General features: G+C 42.4%; 1 long non-coding RNA gene across 1 annotated transcript in view; it reads left to right on the top strand.

Moving 5' to 3' along the window:
* The first annotated feature begins 7,620 nt into the window (after window positions 1-7,620).
* The window catches only part of LOC121077218, a 28,426-nt gene continuing 11,025 nt past the window's right edge, over window positions 7,621-25,021 (top strand). Inside the window, exons 1-5 of the long non-coding RNA XR_005823960.1 lie at window positions 7,621-7,826; window positions 8,658-8,777; window positions 17,407-17,544; window positions 19,808-19,875; window positions 20,794-20,922. This is a non-coding gene — a long non-coding RNA (uncharacterized LOC121077218). The remainder of the gene's footprint in view (window positions 7,827-8,657; window positions 8,778-17,406; window positions 17,545-19,807; window positions 19,876-20,793; window positions 20,923-25,021) is intronic.

Genomic DNA, 25,021 nt, shown 5'->3' with positions numbered 1-25,021 from the left:
TACGGATCCCCAGGGGGGCCAAGTGTTTCCTACTTGGGTAAGAGCAGGAAAGTTCTGTGCAAGAATTCGTTCCTTGCCTCTGCCCAAGGAATAGCCTGTGTTTGTGCTTGTATGCAGCCCCTGGTGGGATGACAAAGCTCATGCCTTTAAATGTCAGTGAAGAAATTTTGCTGAACCTCTAGCTGATAAAAATAGAAGATGACTTTGAACTCTCTCGATTTGATTTACTGTTTGAATTTCTTTGGTTGTGGGCTCCAATGCAGCATTAGGCATTTAATTTACTGAGGGTTCAAGGACTAGAGGCAGTTGATCTCTGGACAGCGATCCATTAGAAGCCAGCCTTATCCATCACGGAGATGGGTTAAGCCACCGCTTGGTTTGTGGAAGTGGCCAGATTGAGTGTATTGAACTTTTCACTTAAAACAAGACTGAAATCCCCTTGCTTTGAAGTTCAGCAGTCAGAATTAGACTCTGGCAGTTCCTGTCTCTTATTTTAGGGATGCAGTTGAATTTTCAGTATTGCTTTTTGTTAATGTAGTTACAGGCTATGAGCTAACCCAATTCAAACACAGTCTGCATGCTGGCTTTGTTTGCCTTCCTTCCTGTCCCCTTGTCCCCATGAGGCACGTATGTTGTGGTAGTGCCCATGCCTGCCTCTCCTTAGCTTGACAAGCACAGCAGCACTGTTGTAAAGCCCTTTGTCCCCTAGGTCTGGCAAAATGTTAGCCAGAGGATGGGCTGCAATAAATCAGAGTCCACTTTTTAGTATCAGGAGGCAATTTAAGTTTGTAATTAACTTCCAGGCTGGGCAGCTTTTCTTTCCAGAACGTGAATTGGGCTCAGAGACTGTGACAGGGAGGGGGACAAGGAGGTATCGAGGCATGAAAGGCGAGAGTCAGGCTGCCCGGAGAGTGGGAGCACTGCAGGCGTGCAGCGGGATTCCCTGTGAAGCATGCTTTGTGTTCACAGGTGGTTGCTTTCTAAAGCCATACAAATACTGCTGAGCTGCAAGATCTAAGTACATCAGGGCTTTGATGGCTAATGAAAGCTTATTGTGGATTCCCTGGGAATTAACCCAGCGCAGCTCCCAGCTTCACAGCAACAACAACCACGCAATGGAGACCTCAGAAAGCCCAGGCTCCCACTGTTACTTTTACCGGGGCTCCTTGCTAGCAGGGGAGGCACAGCCCACGACCCCAGCCCTGCTCTCCTGCACCCTGTGCCCTCCTGGTCCCTGCAGGGAGCGGGCCTGGGGCCGGGCTGGCCGCACGGTGTCGCCCGCCGGCTGCACACAGCTGCCTGTGACAGAAGGACCTCCGTGTGCCACCCCCTTTTTCTCGTGGAGCCCACGCGTCTCTGGAGCTGTTGGTGCTCCACACGTAGGTCTGTATTTTGGCAGCTTTGCAGGTATCAGCAGTTAGGTAGGTGGACATGCTACCTGTGATAGCAGGAGCCTGAGGCATCTCCAAATAACTTCTGTTATTGTTCTGCAGCGTCCTGGGAAAGCAGATGAAATTAGCTTGTTTCAGACATCAAATACTGGTAGTAGCTAAGAAAAAACAAGAGTAAGCAGTCAGAGGGCAAGAAAGGAACTTTTTTCCTTCTCCATCTAAACATCTTTTTATTCTGTAAAATAGTCTGTATGAAAACTATGTTGTGTCTGTATGTGTAGCCTATAAAAACTGTTTAGTTTGTACGAAAACTATGTTGTGTCCATATGTTTAGTATACAAAAACTATGTTTAGTCTGTATGAAAACTGTTGTCTATATGTTTAGTCTATAAAACTGTGTTTAGTCTGCATGAAAACTATGTTACCTCTAGTCTCTAGAGAAAGGCCAAGGAGGAAAAAGGCAAAAAAATAACTGGCCTAGTAGAATTCAGCTGTGAATCTTACATAAAATTAAACAGGCCCTTATGAACAGCTCTTAAAAAGGTGACATTCAGGTTGAAAGGGAACCCTGTGGGCATCCAGCCAAACAGATGCGAAGGACAGGAAGTCATTTCTGAACCCCAGAAGCACCCGGCTGTGGATTGCACAAGGGGCTTTGCATAGGTAAAAACACATTTTCAAAAGTCTTGGTGCATTTCAGGACACTGCATCTTATTTTCAAAGGTGACGGAGCAACCAAGGTCTCAGCATCCTTTTGACTTGGTGCAGGAATCCAACCGCTGAGGTCTCATGAGCCCAGCAAGTGGTGCTGCTTGATACAAGGTAATGCCTCCGGCTGCTCCTTTTCCCTGTGGAGATTGCATCACCCATAGTAGATCAGGCAATGGTTCAGCTCCTACGCCTTCACAGTTCTGTACTGTACCTTAAACCATTGCTTGCAGTCTGTGAATGTGCTACACTGGGAGCTGCAGTGGCCGAAGTCTCCAGTTCATAACTTGTATGGAACTGGCTGAAACAGCTGAAGATGTAACCCTTCTTGCTGGTTATTCCTGACCTCTACAGCTGCTGCAGCTCAGCCTGAAAGTGCTCATGAGTCAGAGCCCTAAATCCGTATCAGAAGGAAACCTGAGGCTTTAACCTGGTGTCTACTCATTGGTGGTTAGAACAAAATATGAATCTGTTTTATTCCTTGTTTGTTCTGCTGAGCAACTGCTCCTTATCCCATGGAGAGCAGCTTCTCTAGGAGATTTCTATAGCCAAACTTGCTAATAGAAGGTATTTCTCTGCTTCTCCACGAAAATCAGAAGGGTATTTCTGGGGAACAAATGGCTAAAGAGGTGCTGTCCCCTGACAGTGTTAGATTGGCATGAATTAGTGAACTGTTCCCATTGCCTGGAACGCTTGGAACCCCAGCAGAAGTTGGTCACCTTCTGTTTTAGTCAGCAGGCTTGTTTTCCTTCTGCCATCAGAAATTTGGGCACGTTAGTGTAAGGAGCTTTGTTAAGAGTCCTTGGCTACGGCCAACGTGCAGTAGAATATAATCCAATGCTCTGTTGTAATTCTGCAATGTTGCATTTTGCCACCATGGACAGCGAGTCGGCTGTCTGCAAGGCAGCTGCAAAAGGTAATCTGGTGACATACGCACGGCAAACATTTGAAGCAGCACTTTGTGCTGGGAACTGCCTTTCATCTTGTCAGACATCAGTTCTGGAAGCATCCCTCAGGTGTATGGCAGATGTGTTATCTTCCCTTTCAGGTGGGGATTCTAGGCAGAGAGCTGAAGGGACTGACTTAGCCTAGAGATTAGGAACCATACCTACTTTCATGCCAGGGTCCAGACCCTTTGGCACGGCAGGCCCTGGGCTATCTTTACAGCATGACTTCAGATAGTGTTGTGGTGTGCAAACACTTGTTCTGTTTACTGAAAGTGGAATAGATGTGACAAACAGGGAGCTGTAAGGACAGGAATAACGAAAACAGTAGTTTCACACTCCAGTTGGGTTTCAGCACACAGCTCAGGGAATTGCCCTCGTACTACTGGGAAGCAGCTCAGTGGGATGGGATGTTGTACAAGGTAGGGTTTCTTTGAGCAAAGCCCCACTTCAACACCTATTTCATTGCCCTCCATGTCTGGGCAAACCAATGCTTGTGTCCAGCCCTTGGTGGACCATTTAGTACACTGGCTAACTATCCATCACTTAGCTGCCCTGCTGCTGTGCTGCCATTTCGGGTGGGTTCCTGCTTCATCCTGGGTAATGAAATTGCTCATAAGCGCACAAATGCTGTAGCTTGCAATGCTCAGGAAACTGACAGTCGGCTGTGATAAGTGATTTCAGCAAAAATAACAATGAGATCTATTCTCAGCCTCGCCACTGACAAAGCAATCAAAACACACGTGGAAGGATGTGTTTAGAGGAGGCAATGACATTCTCACACTGATAGAAATTAACCTTTAGTAGCCCTAAGGACCAAGGCAGGCAAAGTGGTAGGCGGATGTAAATTGCTCAGTCAAAATCTGTTGTTTGTGATTGAGATGAATGAGGAGACCTTGCCACTAGATTTCCATCAGTGCCAGTGCCTTGAGGGAATGAAAAAAATGTCCTCTAAATACGGTGGGGGCCGGAGAGACTCTGAGAACAGAACTCATTCCCTGCCTGCTGGTAACTGGCACCAGTTTGTGGAGGATTGCACTCCATGTGATTCTCTGCATTGCCAACGTGAGCCCACACTGCACAGCTAACCCAGCTGGGGGATGGACAGCTGGCTGGCATTCTGTCCCCTGTAGCATCAGCCCCAGGCCCAAGTTCTTATCATCTCTGCATTATCTTCATGAACCATGGATGTGAGGCAGGGCAAGGCAGGCAAAACAGAGCTAGACTCTGTTTCATCCAGTAACAATCCTGCAGTAAAGCTTTTAGGTCAGAAATGGGCACTTTACTAGAAAGGAACAGAGAAGTGTTTAACGTTTTCTGTAAGGGAAAATCCCAGAGAAATGGTCAAGATACTGATGAGTTATCACTATAGCATCTGATCTGGGAGCTGGGATTCTCTGTCTGTGGATGTAGGAAGGTTCTCCTGGGACGATTACAGTTTGAGATGTATGTAAAACCCACTAGAGCTATTTTGGATGTTTTTTCCTGTGCCCATTTCTGGTGTGTGTTGTCAGAAATTGCTCCCAGCCTGCTGCTCTGCTCAACCAGCTGTCTTGGAGAGCTTTGGAAGGAGAGAGACAAAAATTAGAGGGGACCTAGATTAAGACTAAATCCAGAACCTGATGGTGGGTAACTCCTGAATGTTAAAGACAAAGAAGATACAGAAGTTGGTCGGACTTTACTGCCTGCGTTTAGTCTTCCTATGGCTTATCTCAATCCCATTGGAAGCAAGAGAGCAAGACCAGTCATGGCATTTCCTTCTGTTGCCTTGTCCACAATGTGGAGCTGGAGGGGGTCACTAGGACCAGGATTTGTTTGTCAGTCTGCATGGTTTTAGGGAGCTGGTTTGCTGCAAAGCAACTGTTAGCACAGCTGAACCAGCAACAGGGCTGGAGATGGATGTCAGGGACAAGAACCACTGACAAGAAAAGTCACGGACCCAGTTTTCTCTTGGCTTTTTACTGAGAGTTTCATGTTGTGGCAAAAAGCAACATGGTCTAATGCACTCAGCTATGAGCATCCTGCAGCATCCAATATCGAGTGCAAGAGCATAATAAAGCATTGATCAACTCTTCTCTCCAGCACAACGTGCCCTTACATACTGCTGTCCTGAAATTATTGATTAGCCCGGGGTCCTGCAGATCTTGTGCTGCAAGCTGTTCTTGTACTCAAACATCTGTTCAGTCTCTTCTCACTCTTTGGAAACAAAAGCCACCTCACTTGTCTGGATGTTGATTTTTGCATCGTGTGCAGCAGCCTGGAGTGTGCAAAGCATTGCTCATCTTGTAGGGTACCTGGGTGAGCAGGACACTGGGATGGCTCATTGTCTCTCTGGAGAAAGGGTTGAATTTCTCATTTTGTGAAAACTTGCAAAAATCACAAAAATGTCAGTGTTCCTGTATTATACCCCAGCTGTTTGTTGCACTTTCTTCATCTCCAAATTGATCCCTTTGTATTGGAATGATTTATATTTTACATATTGCAGTTGGTGTGGCCTCTGCCCTTCCTCAGAATGCTTCGTATACCTGCTAACTTCTGATACATGTTGGGGTCAGCTTCCTGCACCTCTGCTATAAGCCCGGATCTGAAATGTAGTATGTACATAAATCTTTGTTACTTCTGGCTCTGGAATTTTGGAACCTGTGGCTATTGAGGATACACTTTGCTTCCTTCTTCCTATCCCGTAGGCAGGACGTGCAGATTTTTCTGTGCTCTATTGGCATGATTCTCCCTTTGTTCCCAACCAGAACTTCAGCATAATTAATAAGCAGACTGTGCCCAGAAAATGGTATTTGTGTTTGATGTGTTGGGACACAAATTTGTAGATTGTTTGGGTACTCAAAGAACATGTGACTCAATAAGAGTCCTTCCAGCAAAGACAAGCTTTCAACTAAACCAGACTATGTAATTATTTACCTACTGACCCGAGTGCTTTGATCTAGGTTGTTTCCAGTCACATGGAATGACAACAGCATCCTTTTCTCATACTGGTTTGCTACAGCTGCCCCCATAACATGTTGTTCTAAGATGTCACAAATTCAGGTATGTTGGTTACTGTGCGAAGCTTGTAGTGCTGATAAAGTCCTAGAAGCCCATGGTTTGGATACTGCTCTGGGGGAGTGAGGCTGTGTTCAGTGAGGTCAGAAGTGCACTTCAGTTTCTGCAGAGCTAAAAGTGTGTCTATAAAATGTCAAGAGGAGAAATTTATCCTTGTCTTGCATGTTCTCTTACTTATTACATTTCTCATATAATTCCGCACATACCTGTGCTTGCAGCTTGGTTTTGCAATTTTCATATCTCATCAGAGGCTCACACACATGCTGTTTTAGAAGCATAGAATGAAACGTAACGGGAAAGGACTTACCTCTTAGTTTAGGGAGAGATTTATTCTCCTAGTCTATTTATATTGAATTAAGCTCTGTTATTACTCTGTCTTCTCTATTGATTACCTTCTCGAGTATGTTTAGAGTGAGCAATTGCCATAATCTTCTAACTTGCTGACATTTGAAAAGAGGGAATTCAAACACCCTCATTTTAAGGTCTTTTTCTTAAATATATTTACCAAATTCTGTAATTTATCCATTATCCACCCCTTAGGTTCATCTGTCTATACGTAACTGTGCCTGCTTGCAGTGTGTGTGATAAATAACACTCTGCAATGTGGTTTTCTTCACTGTAGGCAGAAAATCGGCAGCTGACAAATGAATCCATCAGACTTCTGCAGAAAGAACAGACAATTTCTGGATTATTACAACTTCCAAGAGCATCACTGCAAGTATTTTATCACTTCAAGATTTCTCTGCTTATGTAGTTAAGCAGATCTTGATAAGGCTTTTCTGTAATTCTGCTTCTTAATGACTCTAAATAACATTACTCCTTGAAATCATGTTATCCATGTACCATGATATCCAAAATTTTTTCTATGCATGCGGAAGATAAAATGCCAAGCATATATGCAGTCTGGTTTTACTGGTTTTTATCTCAAGCTTTGAACATTAATATAGTTCTTAGAATCTGGAAAAGCAGGACAAATAATTTTGCATTCTGCTTTTTCGGTGGGTTGATGCATCCCTCTTTATTAATCAAAATTAGTTTATTTTCACAAGTTTTGTCTCTGCTGAATTGGTTATGCTGAAGTATGGAGTGAGACCCTTGGAGGTAGTCACTAATCTGCAGGCATTCATGTAACAGAGTTGTTATGACACATTGCACAGGGTACATGCATGGGTACCCTCAGTCACTAAGGGGAGCTATTTTGTTACAGAAGTGAGTTACAAGAAGGGAGAAGTGGAGCTGATGTTGATGCCAAGAGAAAAACTGACTGATCGAGAATTTTTTTCCTGAAAATTTATCTTACATTGAGGTCCCATTGGTATTTAGAAGCCAGTGGTCCCTTTACCTTGGAGCAAGGCAGCATAGCATGCAGAGCTCACAGGGGGTGCACCTAACTTGTGGAAGGCCAGATCCTCCACTGTTAACTTCACATAACTTTGGAAAAGGCTTCTGACCTGCTTCCCTTATGAACAGCAACATAAGTTCATGCCTGAATTTTTTCTTTGCACCTTGTCTAGATATTTTTACCTGTGAACAGGGAGTGTTGAGCTGCTGCCAAGAAAAAAAGAGAACTCTTATTTGGAAGAATTTCGTAGTCACTTTGTGCAGGCAGAAATGAAGACTTAAAGGCTGTGGCAAAGGAGAGTAAGACCTGGAGACTGTCTTGAGCTCCGTGGAAATGATCAGACAGAATCCTTCCCCATCGCAGAGCACTTCTGGCATGTCATTGGTATGTTGTCTGTATTCATCAACTGCAGGGTTTGCCCTAGGCAGCCAAAAAGTACTGGAGGGATATATAGACCCCAACCCTTGCATCTCTGCTAGTTCCCCTTCTTGTCACTCTGAGAATTATATGACATGTCATTTTCTGTCAGCGTCTTTTCTCCTTCAGGAGTACTGAGGCAAATAATTTAGCTTGTTCCAGAAAACGTTATTTTTCTATCTCAATAAATTAGCCTGGCTGCTGTATCTCTCCAAGCCATTGAGGCTGCTTCACTCATAGCACCCCAAGTGTCCTCTAGACTTGATTTTTTTATTATTTATCTGAATGTCTTGCATCATCTTTTATTTATCCTACCCCTTTGCTATTCTTTTCATTTGTTCAGCTGCAAACTTCAGTCTTCTCAGTCTTCAGTGCCTGATGTTTAGTGTCCGTATGCCTCTAGAGCTCTTTATGGCTTTGTAGCAGTCTTTATTGTCCTTTTATGTCCAAGGAAAACTCACTGAGTGAATCATGTCTTTACCACTGAGCCCAAAACAGTCCTTTCACACACCATAGAACATCCAAGCCACTTGTCTCTCTTTGTCCTGAGAGTCTTGTGCAGTTCTTGTGTCCATCTGACTTGGTTAGTTCTCAGTGACTTGGGAAACTCTTCATTTTCACCCTAGCAGTACAAAGGACTTGTATCTCATGAGGGCATGATCTCATGTTCATCATGGCCCACTGATCACTTAGCACTGCAAAAAATGCAGCGTCTAAGTTGTGACATTACTCAAAAGAAAGGAAATGGCCTTTCATGTGAAAATTCATGGAAATTGTACATTTGCTTCTCTCCTACAGCTTTGCTCAATGACTTGGAAAGCAGTTCAGCAGGCAGTACCATTGAAATGGCAGCTTCTGTTGATGGAAGATGACACAGGAGAAAAGGAAGAGAAAAGAAAGGAGCAGGCTGAGGAAGAGGTAGGATCGGATATGGAAACAAGATGGGAATTTATTTATAGACAGCTTTTAATATTAGCACTAGTTTTGGTATCATCATTGAAGGGGCAAGAAGACAGATGGGATTAGGAGCTGGTCTCAGGTAAGAGAATTACTGGGTGAGCTTAAGACTTAGGTCCTCTGAATTTAAAGCACAAGGAGTTTGAATACTTGCCTTTCATTTGCACTGCATTAGTTCACTGTGTCTATGGAATCAGATCCAGTAACGTTAATGACACAATCAATTTAGATTGGATTTTGGTCCTTCTAGTCCTGTGGACGAGAATGGTTGTACTTTTTTACAGGTAGATGTGTAAAATGAATACTTTATTCTGCAGAACCATTTGAAGAAGACAAGATAGCAGCTTCGCTGTTGAGCTAGCATTGACTTTTCCAAGTTCACCCCTCCCCTTTTTTATAAACTGAGCATGTCTGATCTGGAGTCACTCAGAGGCAATAAGCATGAAATCCTATGACAAATGTCAGGAACCACATTTCAAAGCAGATTTGAATCTTGCTAAGCCTGTAAAAGACAAAGGTGTGAGTAAAGGCTTGAGAAGACAGGGTGAAGGTAACTATATTCAGGGACGTGATGGCAGGTGAGGGTTATGTGGGAGGAAGAGCCTGAATTCATATATAAGGATCTCTTTGGTACTTCATGGCCTGATCTGTGGAGGGTCTAAGTTTAGAGAATAAAGTTAAGATCTGAGGAGAGGGGAAGCAGTTACAGGAAACATAGCACATAGAGAACGTGCCGCCCTGAAGGATTTAACTCAGTTGTAGGGATTTATGGAGCAGCAACCATCTGATAGCTTAGAGGAAGCCAGCTACAGAGATCTGAGTGAACAGTCCCCAGAGCAGTAATTCATTAGTGTCCCCAGAAAGACAGAACTATGTAAGTCTGTTTCTCAGGTGGAAGAGATGTTACGTTCCAGCAATGAAGGGTTGTGCTGATGAAGAATTTCTGTTGTAAAAGCTCTACTTCTGACTGAAATTTGCTGCACTGCCCAGACTCATCAATAATGGCAGATTCTGAGGCCTTAACTATTTATACATACGTATAAGGCAGCCCAGGACTGTAGGGCCAGCATCAGGCTGATTTTCCTGTTAGCCTGGAGTAAACAAGTGAGCTCTCCCTTGTCTCATTTATGCAGAGAATTTCAGGCTCTGTTCTTGGGGGGAGCAAGGACTGTTCTGTCCCTAGGCAGGGGAGATGCAGAAAGCTGTAAAGAGTGCAGGGGGCTGGCTTTTTGGTGCTTGGCTGGAGGTACTCTGAAAAGATGGTAGGATTGCTTCTCTCTAGTACTGCTTCCGCAGCCATGGCTGCTGCAAAGTAGTTTCAATTTTATATCTTAGAGTAAAAGGACCTGCCATTTTCTAGTTCTCCATTTCTGAGCTTTCCTGTCCCTGAAGAAGCACTGTGAACAGCTTGGAGTACTTTTCCTTACAGCCTTGCTTTTTTTTTTTTGGAGGAAAACTGGTGTGTTTTATACTGTTAACCCAAGGTAACATTCTAGCAAAAAAATAAAGCATTGCAGTTTTACTGTGAACTAGTGGTCTGGTTATATCTGCAGCTTGGCCAGTCTTTAAACTGAGTGCTGTAGCCCAGGGACTGCAGAAAGCATTAGCTGATTGAACAAAGAACTGATCTGTGGTGTAACAGTAGTTACGGATTTTGGCATGAGATTTGAAGAAAGCAGCTAACTGTTGGAGTTTTCTGTTGCCTTCATTGCCTTTCCTATGTTATTTCCCGACGCCCTCAAGCTGCTGGACTGGTAGCAGTTATGGTGCTTGTGCACTGGAGGGCAATGTAATATCCATCTCTCTGCTTCATAAAGATGTGCTCTTTGTCAAGGCAATTCTGAGCTGCTCCTAGCAGTGACCATATAACATTTTGACTATTTTCTGGCCTTTTTTTTTTTTTTTTGGTATATATTAGGTATAAATTAGCAAAAAAAAAAAAATAGAAACATGCCTCTTAATGTTGTATCTTTCATTAAAACCTGAAATTTAAAAGTAAAAAGTAGGGAAAACAATGAAAATTCTGAGTAGTTCAGGTCATAAATCAAGTACAGACCAGATATTCTGATAGGAAAGAGCCAGTACAGAAGATTCAGTTTCATCTGAAATCTAAACATCTGCTTTGGTCAAATAGACTGAAATATCCAATAAACTAAACTTTCCCTTCAAATTTCTGGGCAAACAAACAAGGATTCGTTTGTGCAGTGAAATATGGTGCCTGAATCTGACTTTGACCAGGCAAAAGAGCTAAATTCATGATCTTATTCCTGAGCTGCTCCTTGCTAGCTAAATCCACAGTGTCATATGCTCAGAATATATGCGAGTATCTCAGCTTTCAGCGTGCCAAGAATTTGGCCAATATCTGCTTGTTCTTGTATGTATAAGTACTTGGTACTGAATATGTTGCAATATTCTGAGCTACCAAATGTAGTGGGACTTCCAGAATTTTTTTTAATGTAGACTTCAGAAGTACAATGTTTAGCTAGTACATCAAATGGATCTGACTGTTTCCCAAATTTAAGGGCCCGAGGCTGAGCAAACAGATCATTCTTAGATGCTGGAGCATCACACAGGGACAATGTAGCTCCAAGAGCAGTAACAGAAACACGCAAGTGCCACTGAAATGAGCTGTGAATAGCCTGGAAAAAAAATAAAACCTAATGTGAAAATTCAGGCCATTTACCTCTGCTCCTTTATGAGAAGTGTTTATACTGCAGACTGCGATTGATGCTTAGTGACGACGAGGCACGGTATGACAGGGAGAATTAGGAGCCAGGAGAAGATTGGATGCACAGCCACTTTCGCCCCTGTCAGGCTGGCCCCTCTGAGTTACTGCTGATGCTGTTAATGTTGTCTCCAGCTCACTTCACTCTACTGCTGCATGGAGGTGGGGGAGTTTCGCCCACTGCAGCTTGGTAGCATGCACTGGCCACATTTGGCAGTGGGGGAATGTGGTATGTTTGTTAATCAAGCCAAATTGCTTAAAATGTTTGAACAGCTACCTGAACTTCTGAATAAGTTCACGTGTTTGTTGTCATGGCAACTTTTACTGACTGGCTATATTGCAATATCCTGCCCAACTGGACAGTTGTTTGAAAAAAAAAGGAAAAAAAATGTTCCAGAGAGATGGTGAGTTATGACACTGTCTTTGGATGAGTGGAGGTTTCAAGGATGATTTCTGTTCCATTTCCAAACAGTCCAGTGAAGAACACAAACACAGAACTCCCTATTCTAGTTGCTTATTTTGGAATTAGATTGCCTGCTTTGAGGGCTTTCTAATCTCACATGGGTAGTTTTATTTGTGGGCAGGCTGCACTCCACAGATCTTCATTTTTCCCCAATGAATATAAGCAAGGAGTGGGACCAAATGACTTGCTACAGCATCTCGTTCTGTTTGTTAATAATGGTCTATCAGTTATTGCTAAACAAAAGCTTATGAGAGAGCTGGCTACCTTAACGTGAATGTGAAATTTGCCAGGTCTTTATTACCTGTATTATGTACATCACAGCAATTTGTTGAATTATTCTACCGGAGAGAAGAATTTTATGGTTAGCATGAAGTTAGAAATAGTAGAGCCAGGGTGTGTAGGGGCAGCATACACATAGGTGTTATGCCAGTATAAAAGTCATTAATTTGAGGCTACTTTACATAAAAACACTGAAAGTAAATTCTATATGAGAAGGGTTTTTTGTTTTGTTTTGTTTTTTCTCTGTTTGGTTGTTTTTGTTTTTGAGGGAGAAGGATCTTTTCTTGACAAATCAGAACTTATTCAAGGAGCTTTTTTTGGGTGGGAATAAAATCTGGTTTTTGATTAAGCTGTAAATTGGGAAACTTTAGAAAACAGGATTTTAATCATAAAGAACTGCTAATTATGATATGAATAATGTCTACTGTGGCTTCTCCTGCATATCTTAGTTGACTTTATCAAAGAAATAAGGCAGCTATAGTCAAGACGTAGCAAATGAGAAAACCAAAGATTGGAGTTGACTGCTTTTTCTGTACTGGAATATTCCTGATTTTGTCTCAAGTTGGAGCAAGCTTTATGGTTCTCATAGCAGAATCCAGGGGACTAGATGGAAAGCTGAATCATTTCGACTCTGTTGAAATAAAAATGTAGTCACAGGAACAGAGAGTAGTCTTAAAGAAGGACCAGAGAGAGTGGAAGGAGGAGATGAAGAAAATGATAACAGAAAATTGTCAGGGTATTATCACCAGAGAATATAATTGGGGAGTTGAGACTGTCAGTGTTGGAGTGCCAGTTTTTTGAAGATAACCATACCTGGCCTTGCTCAGCTGAGGGCAAGCTACAGCTCAAGTTGCAGTTCTGCATTTGTGTTGAATATGGTCTTAATATTCTGAACGTCATACCAAACCACCCAGTGGAGGAACTTGAAGTTTTTGTTTGTTTGAGACCTGGAACCGCTCTTGATTTCTCTTGAATTTTCTGAATCTGTCCCTAGGATACTGCTTGTAAGAATACTTAGAACTTCTTAATGCTGGAAATTCAAGAAATTCATGCAAATATGAGTAGTCTTGGTATCTCTAGGGAAGTAGTGGAAGTCCATAATCTATGTTGATTATGGAGACAATTCTCCAATTACAGAACCTCTGGATTTTGGAGATACTTTTGCTTTGAATCCCAAATTGCTGACCACTTCTGCCAGGCTATCTCTTAAAGATTAAACCAAATCTCAACTAGCATTTATGTTTCATTATTATTTATTCTTAATGCTCAATTTAAACAGCCAAAATTGTGATCTAAACATTAAATTAAAACCTCGGCATGAATTGGTTTGTGTATGTTTCCAATTGCTTTTATATTAAATGGTTTACATGGATGGTGTTATTTATCTTGAAAGCAGGTTGACATGCATATTAGTGAGACCCAGGTGTTAACTTCACGCTGTTTCTTTCCAACTAATAAAATCTTTACATTAACTTAAAATGTTTTTTACATGTGTTTCTTGTAATAATTACTTGACAGCACTTAGTGCATCATAATGTTCCTACGTTACGGCCCCCTCATTTTATTCTTTCCCTTCCTGAGTCTCTTTCAGCTGCAGGTGAAGCAAACAGGGAGCTAGAGCAGATACAGGTCACCATAAGCTGAATACAGAAATACTGAGGAACCTACCAAAATAGCAGTAATAAAGTGGAGTCAGTGCTCTCAAGCCCAAAAGACAGACTTGGTGTATTCCTAGCTTTCCCTGACTCTACATAGCTTCATAGCAGTTCTTTAACTAACATGACTGTCCTTATTTTCCTCGCTGCCAGAAGATGGTACCATCTTATATGGAGATGAAAAATGTTGTATTTAGGTTTGTGAACTGCAGAACAGATAGCTTTTACTTGTGACATTTTATTTTAAAGATAGGTAATGCTGTCAGTGATTGAGGTATGCTCTTGGACTTGTTGGAGCAGGCTGGGCAGTTTGTACGGCTAATCCTAGGAATGCAAAGACACTACTGGGCTGCAGAACTGCAATTCAGCTGTAACTCCTGCAGTACTGACTTCATCCTTTGCTTGCACACGAGGCCTTGGAAGCTTCTAAAGCATCGTTGGCTGTAGCTGGAAAGCAGAATTCATATGTGTTAAATGAAATCTGCAGAATTATGCTCTGCACAGCTCTGGCTTAGCATGATGGATGTTTAATTAGCAAAAGGAACAAGGGGTAAGCGTCTGAGAAGAGCTAGTGGAATGTGGAAGGATAAAAGAAACCTTTGAAGAATCCTTTAAAATCTGAGCCATCCAAAACAAAGCTAAATTCCAAAGATCTTAGGAGGAAGACCTATGTTTCAAAACCAGACCTAGTTCCTGTAAAAGCCCAAATCTGAATTCGTTTGGATTTTGGACTCTAGTAGAACTGTGTGGTTTCACTCTGCTTGTGATAGCTGATTCTTCACACGCATTTCAGTACCTGCCACAAGAACATTGTTTATCTGTGAGAGTTTGATCCTTCAGGGTGCTAGACTTCATGCCCCTAATCTGATCAGCCACTTTGGCTCTAGTTCTGCATGGGACTTAGGCATGTGCTGAATGTAAGTATTAAACTCATGCTGTGTAAGAGCCGAAATGCTTCCCATCTTGCAAGCTTATTCCCAGGCCAACTAATGGCTCATAATGGGCGTATTAATCCCTGGTTATGTAAAGTATTTGGGTTGCCCTACTAGAATAAATAGCTCGGTACATTTACATCCAACACAGACGCTTATTTATAGGTTTTAAAGGATCAGTACAAGAAGTACAGAAATAAATATATCTTTAAAAAGGAAAAAAAAGGAATTAGATTTATTCAGTTCAATTTAGTGCATGTTGCTAAAGGACAGTGTATATATAGCAAGTGTATGTACTCAGGTTACAGAAATAAATTGATTTAGTAGTGTTGCTAGACTGAAATGGATGTAAAACGCAAAAGTATCTTAACAGCAAGCCAAGATATGAGCAGTGAGTTATGAATCCTTTCAATTAAATTGTTAAAAACATGTTTGTTTTTCCTTTTAATTTGAAATTACGAGCTCAATGAGCACTTAACTTTATTTCCAGTATTAGTTACAGATACTAATGGCTTCATTTACATTATGTTAAATCATTACATTAAACTCTCATTCAGGCAAATCTTTTTACGGGAGTCACTAAGAGTTCTTGTGTTAGGCGACAGGGCCAGAATTTACAGCTTATGGGAGTTGCTATTAAAATGTTAGCTTCTTTTAATGGATACAGGTGTCAAATAGCTGCTCCCTAGAAGATATTTTTTAGCAATGGGATGTTGGGGGGGGTCTTTGTAAATGTTTTGGTGGAGAAGAGCTGGTTGTGAAGGTGGTCAGAGAAAGAGTGGAAAGCAGAAGGGCTTTGTGGAAATAGTTGATGATTTTTTTTTCAATGGCGGGGAGGAAGTGCTTGTCTATTTTTGTCAATGTTTTGAAAAATGTCATCAGTTCTCAAGGACTGTCAGCAGGTTTGTGAAGCTGGCACACTGGAGAGTGATAGAAAGAGAGCATTTGGCCTGTTCTTCTCACCTAGAAACCCTGCTCCTCTCGCCAACCCTCCGACAGCTGAGATTTCACTTCTTCACAAGTCTGCTAGAAGGGAAGAACAGAACCAGAGCTGAAGGGACCTGCTAAGGGCTGGCCCCAAGCAGAAGCACAATGTGCTGTTGCTTAAGGCAGGAAACAAGTGGAGAAGGTGACCACTCTGCCTGTTCTATTTTACAAAGCTCCTGGTGGAGCACTGGCTCTTTTGGCTCAACAGTAGAGAGAGGTCTTTAACTCTCCAGAGCCTGTGGTTTGCACTAGAGCATGTATGGCATTTTCAGGTTGCATGAGGCTGCAGGCATCTCTCCTGAGCAGGAGTCTTCTGCAGGCACGGTAAGCCAAAACTGGAATCTGCCAGACTTACTGTCCTGCAAGAGCAGAAACATTGGACAACTCGTGTACTGCAGGCAATGGTAATTCAACTGGCTGTTCTTGATTTAAGCTGAACCTCTGTGTCATAACTGGAATTTCCTCTGTGAGTCTGGGCTTTCAGAGAGGTCTGTGTGTAACCAGGGAGACTCCAGCAAAACCTGCAAGAACAGAATCCTTTTGCTGTAGTCATTAAGCTAATGAGTCCCGGTAGGATGGCGCAAGGACCCAAGGGACAGAGCAGGAAGGAAGCGAGAAGGCTGATGTAAGCTGTGGCCAAGGCAAAAGAGCATGATAAATTAAGTGAAAGTATAGTTGTGTTTGCCTTGGCTGCTGCAAGCTTGAAAGATTAGCAGATCGATGTATCCTAGCTGGGGAGGATGAGGAACAAGTGGGCTTGTGAGGTGTGCAATTTTTATGTTAGATATAAAAACAAGAGTTTATATCTTGGATTTGTAAAGCTTTTATAGCTTTGATTGAGATGATGAACTGATTCTAGATATGAATTTCAATTTTTAGAAATACTTAAAAGTTATAATGTGAATGCCATACTGCTACTAGGAGACAAATTTTTCACTGCTGGAGCAAGAAGTCCTCCAGGACAGCTACAGAGCTGGTTGGGTCCATTACCCCTGAAGTGATTGTTCCCCAGCCTGGCCCGGGCAGAGGTCAGTATGTTGATGGGACATCTGCAGGGAAGCAAACAGGGTGCTAAACTGTCAGGCAGGGCATGTTCTCAGCTCCATGGAGCCGAACTCTCACTGTCCCGGGTTCATAATGACTGAGAGAATAAAAAATTCATTGCAGACCTAAATTATCTCTTTTGGAGGGGGAAGTTCTTAGATAGGATTGTTTATCATTTGAGTACAAAAAGACACCACTACAAACTTCCAGAGTGAACACCAGAATTTTTTAGAGACCTCTCCCATACCCTGTGCCTGGCTCCTTATGAAGTGAGTGGAGAGTTCCTGAGACCTCAAGCAGCAGACACCAGACTCATCCTGAGGCTACTGTAAGCTGTAAATGGTTCTCAAAAAATATGTTAAACACGGGTTCTGTCTGCCTCCTTAGAAGCTTGTCTTTTTCTTTGTGAGGTGTTCCTGTGCTATAAATCCCAACCATTGAGATGTGTGTAGCTGACATCAGGTTTTGAAAGACAGCAGAGACTGACTAGACTTTCTTTTTCCAGAAATTATTCACGATTGAAGATGGGGAGAAGAAACAAAAAGCACATGCTGGATGGTGGGGAGACAGTACTCAGACCATGGCATTCACTAGCTGGTGCAAGAACAGACCCAAACTGAAGTGCATTGAGATCTACTGACAAGTTAGTATTTTCACTCATTTTTATTACTGCACAACATTTCTCATTATAAAACCTTGCTTCAAATTGTTAGTAATTTTTCCACCCTTTCAACATTTGGTTGAAATTCGTTCACCTTCACTCCAACTTACTCTTCTGAGATATTCTGAGTGTGTGTATATTGGGGTAATCATGGACTTGCTGTCACTCCAATGAAGTAATCAGAAATGAAGTTGCCCATTAATTATGGAGAGGGGTGTGCCTTTTCAATGCTTCATCAACCCTTATGTTGCTGACATTGAACTAAAGGCTGTTAGGAATGTCTTATTCAGGATGCCCCGAGGAAGGATTCTAGTTATTTTTATAAATACCCTTCATTTCTCCTGCTTTCGAAAGGCTTCCTTTCACAAAACACCTCTTCTCTGAAAGAAAAAGAAACAACCCCCCAAAGAACAAGCAAACAAACAAAAACCAGCCAACAAAATTTGCTGTCATCTTGCAGTTTTTAAGAAATGGCTGAAAGTGCACTTGGTATATGAGTTCCCAGGAGAGTGTTACAGTGGGTGAGGCTGGTGTGGTAATTGCTGACCATGGGTAAGACTGAAGGAGAGTGCTTGAAGGAATAGTAACAAGAGATTGCTGCTTACAGCTGTCCAAATTTGCTCTCCTTTGCATCTCAGTAATGAGCAATTAGGACTTGCAGAGCAGCTTTATTTGTTTGCCCTGGTTTGTTCAATGTGCCAGAGTTTGCCTTATCTCCTGACTTGTTACGAGGTCTTGAAGTTTTCAGCTAGTTGCTGCTAGATTTTTGCTGCCTTGGAGGGTTTGGAAGAGCCCGTTAAATCACAGTGTGACTGCAGAGGGGCTGGAAGCAGCATATTGAGGCAGTCTTGAGATCTAGGACAAGCAGACTAACGTCAGGGTATCGGTCCTCACTGGAGGGTATAAGTAAACTTCCAGCTGTGGCCCAGGTTTCTTTCGGGAGGGCAGGCCATGCAAAACAGGCATGGGGTTCTGATTCTGGAGCAAGATGGAGGTTCCTTTGTTCTAAGGCAACTCCACGTCCAGTGGAGATGGTGGAGCCATTTCAAAAGGCGGTTGGGATTTATTCATAGACATTTTGCTTTGAATTGTTAAATTTAGCTAAATGGGAAATTTCGCTAAGCTGGGAAGTTCCAATCAGTATTAGGGCCTGGCTTTTCAAGCTTGGAGTGACCCATATGGCTATGGTAAAATAGGTTGGATAGTTCTTGTTTGCCATGTGAATACCAGAGCCTCTGATCTAAAAAGTCACCGTACTCCCTACCTCGAGGGGGTACATACACATTTCATAAAGAGAACAACAACTACAGGAGGAGATTGTATATCATCAAGCATATGCCTGTTTGTTGCTTAAAAATAATCAATTTTAGGCTATAAAATTATATATATAAATATATATTAATCAATAATCAGGCTCAAGAAATAATTCCCAGTGTTGATTACAAAGTAGACCGGTTTCAACAGAATTGGGTTGGTCCAGAGAGATCCTGGTGTTTTTTTTTTTTTTTTTTTAAAAAAAAAACACTACCCTGATAAACAGATTTGAAACCTTATTCTGAGATGAGCAGAAAAAGGATTTCTTTTATCTCTATAGATTTTTCTTTTCCTAGCTGAATTAGCAGATAGGATGTCTTGCTGATTTTGTGATAGAGTGCAGCTGGCAGATTCTACTCTTTGCTGTTATTTGAAAAAGTTCAAAGTGAAACAAAAGTATTTGGGGCTGAAATGAGTAGTTCAAGCCAAAATGAATAGTTACCGTTTTATGAAATAAATTTATATATATATATATATAAACACACATGTGCACACACATATACATAAATGTAAACAAAATAAAACAGCTTCAGGTCTACCGAAATGTGTTTTTCTCTCTCCAGCTGAACAACTGATCCAAAGGGATCAGTTATTCACACATCTCTATTGGTGAGGGATGTTTGCCTTTGTCAGATTGTCAGGTTTGTAATGAAATTCTAGTATACTGTAATAGCTTCTTTCACAATTTTCTTTTAGGGCTCTTCTTCACCAGCTCTCTTAGAAACCTGACTTTTCAAATATAAGGATCCTGTGTCACCAACTTCAACCTAGGCTATAATTTCACCACATAGTTTTTCAGTAAAAATTTTAATTTCAGAAAGTGTCTTAAGGCAGCTGCTTTGCTTCCCCTTTAGGCATGTTTGGTTTCTCTTCTGACTCGAATCAGAAAGAGTTGGGGGGAAAAGTCATAATTTCTTCTTTTCTTTTTTAGTAACCTTTTCATCAAACATGAGGAGCTGCATGTCTTTTTGCTTCAAATAGTCTTATCCTTAGGCAATGGTAAGTAGAAAAATGTGTTTCTGCCTTGAAAATCTTATCACCTTACTTTCAGATTCTTCACTTTTCTTGTATCTCTGTGCATCCTTTGTTGACTGGGCATGTACCGTAACAACATTATTTATGTTAAGTACAGGAAAGAGCTGTACATTAAGAGTTCAAAGGCAGTTTGTAATTCAATAGAGATCAGGCATTTCTTTGATTTGCAGCTGGTTTGAAAAAATGAAAATGAAATGCAAATCATCATTTCCTTCCCTCAATTATTCTGAAAAATAGAATAACATTTATGCTTTAGAAAATGATATTTTCTTAATCTAAAAATTATACTTAAATAGACATGGTTATTAGGAAACTTTTCCAAATGCGCAGCTTAGAGTTAATTTGATATAAAGAGGTCACAGTCCTGAGTGTATCACTGTCTTTGAGTGGATAAACAGGGTAAGAGCCCATGGGATACCAGAGCCCTCCCCAGGCCCTAAGTAATCTCAGTTTTTACTGAGATGCAGCGGGCTGGACAGTCAGACTTGGGTGACCTGAATGGAAAAGCTGCTTATTTTGCTTCTCCAATCTGCCCCCTGGGCAGCAGATTATCCCCAACCTCACCACCACTTGGGTCTCAGTAAGGGTTCTGAAGGTTCAGAAGTCTCAGGACACCAGGGGTGGTGGTGCTTTGAGGTCAAGGGGCACTGCTGTGAGAGCAAGGAGCCTGGAGCTAGAGGACTGTGAGGTGGGCTACCAGAGGAGAGCAGGACCCAGCAGGACCCTGCGTCCCCAGGGTGCTGAGCAGGTAGTGGGAGGGGAGGAGATGTAGATGTTGCAATCACTTTTTGCATCTGAGCTGATGGGCCATTCCTGGGACTGGAAATAGCCATAATTTTAATGCAGGAGATCTAGGTTGATGTGGGATGTGTCCCATTCCAGGTGACGTTAATGAGGCCTGTGGACATGACAGGAGAGAGGACACTGCAGATTCTTCAGGTTTGTGAATCTCATCCCTCTGGCAAGCCCCTGAAATATTGGATCCGAGAGGCAGTCCTAATGCTTTACCAGGTACTGTAAGCAGCGTGGCAAAATGATTAATGAGACCTGGCCCTAGCTCTGTCAAAGCCAGATCTGTTGGGCTGCACAGTTTCTTCTTTTTTGGAATATTCTTCTCAGCAGCATGTTGCCGTACAGACTCATCAGCAAATGAGAAGCAGATGGAGCAGTGACACATTTTATCTTGCAGCAGCAGGGACGTTGTATGTGCTAGGAGATTTCAAAGAAGTTAGTTTCATGTGAAGTATGTGATTGAAAAAAAAAAAGCTGCTGATAGTTTTTTTCTTCTCTGCAAAATTGCAGATGGACAAACAGAGAGGAAGGCAGTTGTCTCCAGGGTTGCAAGACAGTAACAAGAATCAAATGCTCAAGAAGTTAAAATTAAAACCATTGCCATGGCAAAAACATGCATCTCTGCATCCTGTGCCCAACTGATGCACCATGGGTTAGTTTTTGTTTCAGGTAGTATCCTTTCAGAGGGGGCTTTACAGGTTGGTAGGTAGAGTTACTGCTCTTTAAATGCTGGATGCTTTCTGTCATGAGAGCAGTCGCAGTTAATCCATATCTTAGGCCTTGTATAAATTGATTCTTCCACCCCTCCTAATAGGTAGCAGATGAGACATTGTAAAGGAAATTTGAAAAGGAATCTGAGCTGAGACTAAGTTCTGGGTTCGTTTGACTTGTAGGCTCTGCTGATGTATACTTTTTCTTCCCATCAGCTCCATGCACCATAATGTTTACTAGGATGCTTAGACTGGAAATAGCTGACTGTGGAGTTCTGGTCTGGAAAAGCAGGCATTACAAGGCAAGTTGTCTGCATTTGTCCAGACAGCATCTAACACCAGAAGATCCAGTCATGTACAAGGTGCATGTGGGGTTTAACCTGTGATCGTCCGTGCAGTAACTTATTTTCCTCTATTTTAGCAGACACATAGAGGAATGCATACTACCCGGTTTATGTGGGCAATGCTTTCCCTTTCCTTTCCTTATTGCCCTGATATTCATGCTGCATTCAGGGATTTGGCAAGTATTTTTTCCCAGTGACTGTACTGATCTATCCAGAGAAAGCATATGCAGTTGGCAACATACTGCGTGCCTTGCTGTTTACCAGGAACATGACACATCCGTAGATGTCAATTTGCCATGGCAATGCTGTACAGTACTGGTAGATTTGGGCCAATGCACCCAAAAATGTCACCGCCCTCCCAGAATCTGATTATTCTTGAGATTGAGCTTGTTCAGATGAAGAAAGGTACAGGTAGCAGCAGGGAATGGGTCATAATAAACCAACTGTCCCTTTCTGTCCTTTATCACAGTCTCTGTTGTGTCTTCTACAATAATTAATATCCTGTTTCAGTGTGCATAAGACATAATTCAATAGTCCATTCTCCTCACTTGCCCTTTGTTGTGACGTCCTTGAGGCACAAAGGGCTGTGACTTATAACAATAGATGAACTGGGAACCATGTACTGGGCTGTGAGGTCTGTCGTGCTGTGCGGAGAGGGAGATGCTGGCAGCCAGCTTCAAGCCTGGAACTTCCTGAATTTAAATGTGTGGCTGCACTGCATTAGAGTAAAATGTGGTGACTACCAGGAGAAGAAAGAAAGAGCAGAAGTGGGACACTCGTGTCAGCTCCAGAGCTTTCCAGACAGTAAAGATGCCATGGTGGGGAAACCCTCCCCCTTCCCCACAACCATTTGCCAGACCAAAATCCCAGTTCCAAAGCTTTTGGGACAGAGAATCTCTGACTCCCTACTGATGATCTTTCTGCTGACTCTGGTCTAGTAAGACAACAGTTGGATTTTTTTTCGTAGTTGAAAGCTTTGTTAAAGCACCCAGCTCTGCACCCAAACAGCAAAGTACCCGAGGTGCCTACCCAGAGGCACACGAGTGAGTTAGTGACCATGAAATCTGAGAGTCCTGCTGCAGCTAGGTAGAGTTTAAATACCAATTATGCTGAGAACCTCCAACCAGCTCTTAGCAACAAATAACAAAACTTCCCTGAAGAGAGTCTGTTGTATATGCTAGTCAGGGAGCTTTGAGTGCTTTTGGAATCAGATTTGTTTTCATATAAAAGGCTGATGGAGAGGAGAGAGAAAAAGACAACCGTTTTTGTCCTTGGGATCAAAGTTTAGATGAACTCTGGAATGCACTTATGAAGCTTGGCCGTCCCAAGGACAGCTCCTCTACTTATATTCTGAGCAGAACTGCTGAGATCTCGCAGTTGTTCATATATACCAAGGAAATCTTCGTGCTGCTCCGCCAGGTATGCTTTCCCTCCTTTCTGAGGTATGTGTAGATACGGATACAGAGCTGTGCTTGTAAGCAGCAAGTGACCAATATGATGTTCAGATGTGGGAAACCTGGAAGCGATCACCTGTCAGGGACGCTACCTTGTGTGAAGGGCATGTGTGAGAGGTCTAGGTGCATTTTAGTGTACGTGTTCTGTCCTGAAAGAATCAAAATAGGGTCATTTTTTCACACTTAGTGGGGGTTTTGTTTTCTGAATTTCAGCTGAAGAGTACAATATAGCCAGTCTGACCTCTTTTTGGTAACATGTAAAAATGATATTCTAATGACAAGCACATAAGTACAGATATTTTCTGCTCTTCTCTCTCTTTCTGAAGATCAAAGACCATTTAACGATGACCGTAATGAGTTTCCCATAGAAATCAAGATTCAGGATTTAATATTTTGCCATTTGAAAACAATCAGACCTTTTACCATGGGAGAGAAAGGGAGGCACAGTGAAGAAAAAAGCATTCTGACAGCAGTCAGCAATGCTGCAATGCTCAAATGATCTGTTGAAATACTGGCCTTGTCACACCTGGCTAGGTTGGGCAGAGCTGTAACAAGAGAACTTATTTTCTCTTTGAAATCTTTTTTTTTTTTTTTTTTTCCTCCTTTGTGAGAGAGAATAATGAGGCAGTTGTTAGCACACAGAACTTTTACACCGGCCGAAGGAAGGTATGGGGGCAAAAGCTTTAAAGTGCCTGACGATTATTTGATATATTCTGAGGCTCTTCCTGACACTGAAAGGTATTTTAGACTTCAGAGGTGAGGATGCTACTCTGAGTAGCAGTCGGTCATCACACTAACAGACAGCACCAGATGAGGGAGGTGTATGTTGAGTTAGGATGGAGACGGGTCTCAAAGAAGAGAGCAAGTGCCCTGCTCTTCAGGGAGCTTCTGGGTGGTATGAAGAGAGAAGTACTTCCCTTCTGGAGAAGATTGGGAGGTTGAGGCTGATGTTTGTTGCACATCACTGGAGGATGAGAGGAGAGTAGCTGGAGTTGGTAAAAGATAAGGATAATTGGGCTTCAGGAAGGGAGAGCTGGAAATACACATTTTACTTAAAAAAAATACAAGTATATGTATAGAAAAGGGGGGCAGGGGGCAGAAGATCTAAGGTCTAAAGCAGCATCAAGTCCCACCTGTATGATGACCAGGGCGTGGGGGTAGGAGCACAGGCTGCAGAAGGCTGAGGTAGCCTGAAATCGGTCTGTGAGATGCTGGTGTTGCACTTAACTGCGGCTGAAGCCTCCAAGGCCATACCTAGTGTTTCCATCAGTGGTTTGCAATGGACTTCATTCCACTCCAGAGGTAGAGAATGAAAGTATCAAACAGGAAGGCACTTTGCGTGGTCAGCAGCATAGACAAAATTATTAGTGGACCTGTGCGCTTCCCCGCTGACAACATAGACCCTAATGGGTGGTCAGTACAATTTTAAGTGCATGGGATCCTCTTGTGTTATCCAGCAGACAGAATATGAGGCTGTACACGACAAATTGCAGTTGCGTGAACAGACAGAGGGGCAGGCTGCCACCAGCAAGGCTCCACAGGTAATGCACAGAGAGCACAGTGCCTCTGCCTGGGAGTTGCATCCTGGAAGGCAAACCACTGGAAGCTATCCTCTGATCAGTGTCATATGAGCAGCTCCTTAATTACATCAAACTCTCAGCAAAAAGACTGTCCTCCTTTCCTTTCTTAGTGTGGTCTGTCCTTCCATCTCCTGAGGAAAGATGGTTTGGGAAGTGATTGACAAAAGTCTGAAGAGGTCCCCTTCTGCTGTTGATGAGTAACTCTCCTCCAGTGCTGTGGTGTCTGAAAT

The sequence above is a fragment of the Cygnus olor genome, chromosome 13 (assembly GCF_009769625.2).
Source record: "Cygnus olor isolate bCygOlo1 chromosome 13, bCygOlo1.pri.v2, whole genome shotgun sequence".
In the NCBI taxonomy this organism is placed as follows: Eukaryota; Metazoa; Chordata; class Aves; order Anseriformes; family Anatidae; genus Cygnus; species Cygnus olor.
The sequence above is the reverse complement of the archived record's forward strand: the minus strand, read 5'-3'. Positions and strand labels throughout refer to the sequence as shown.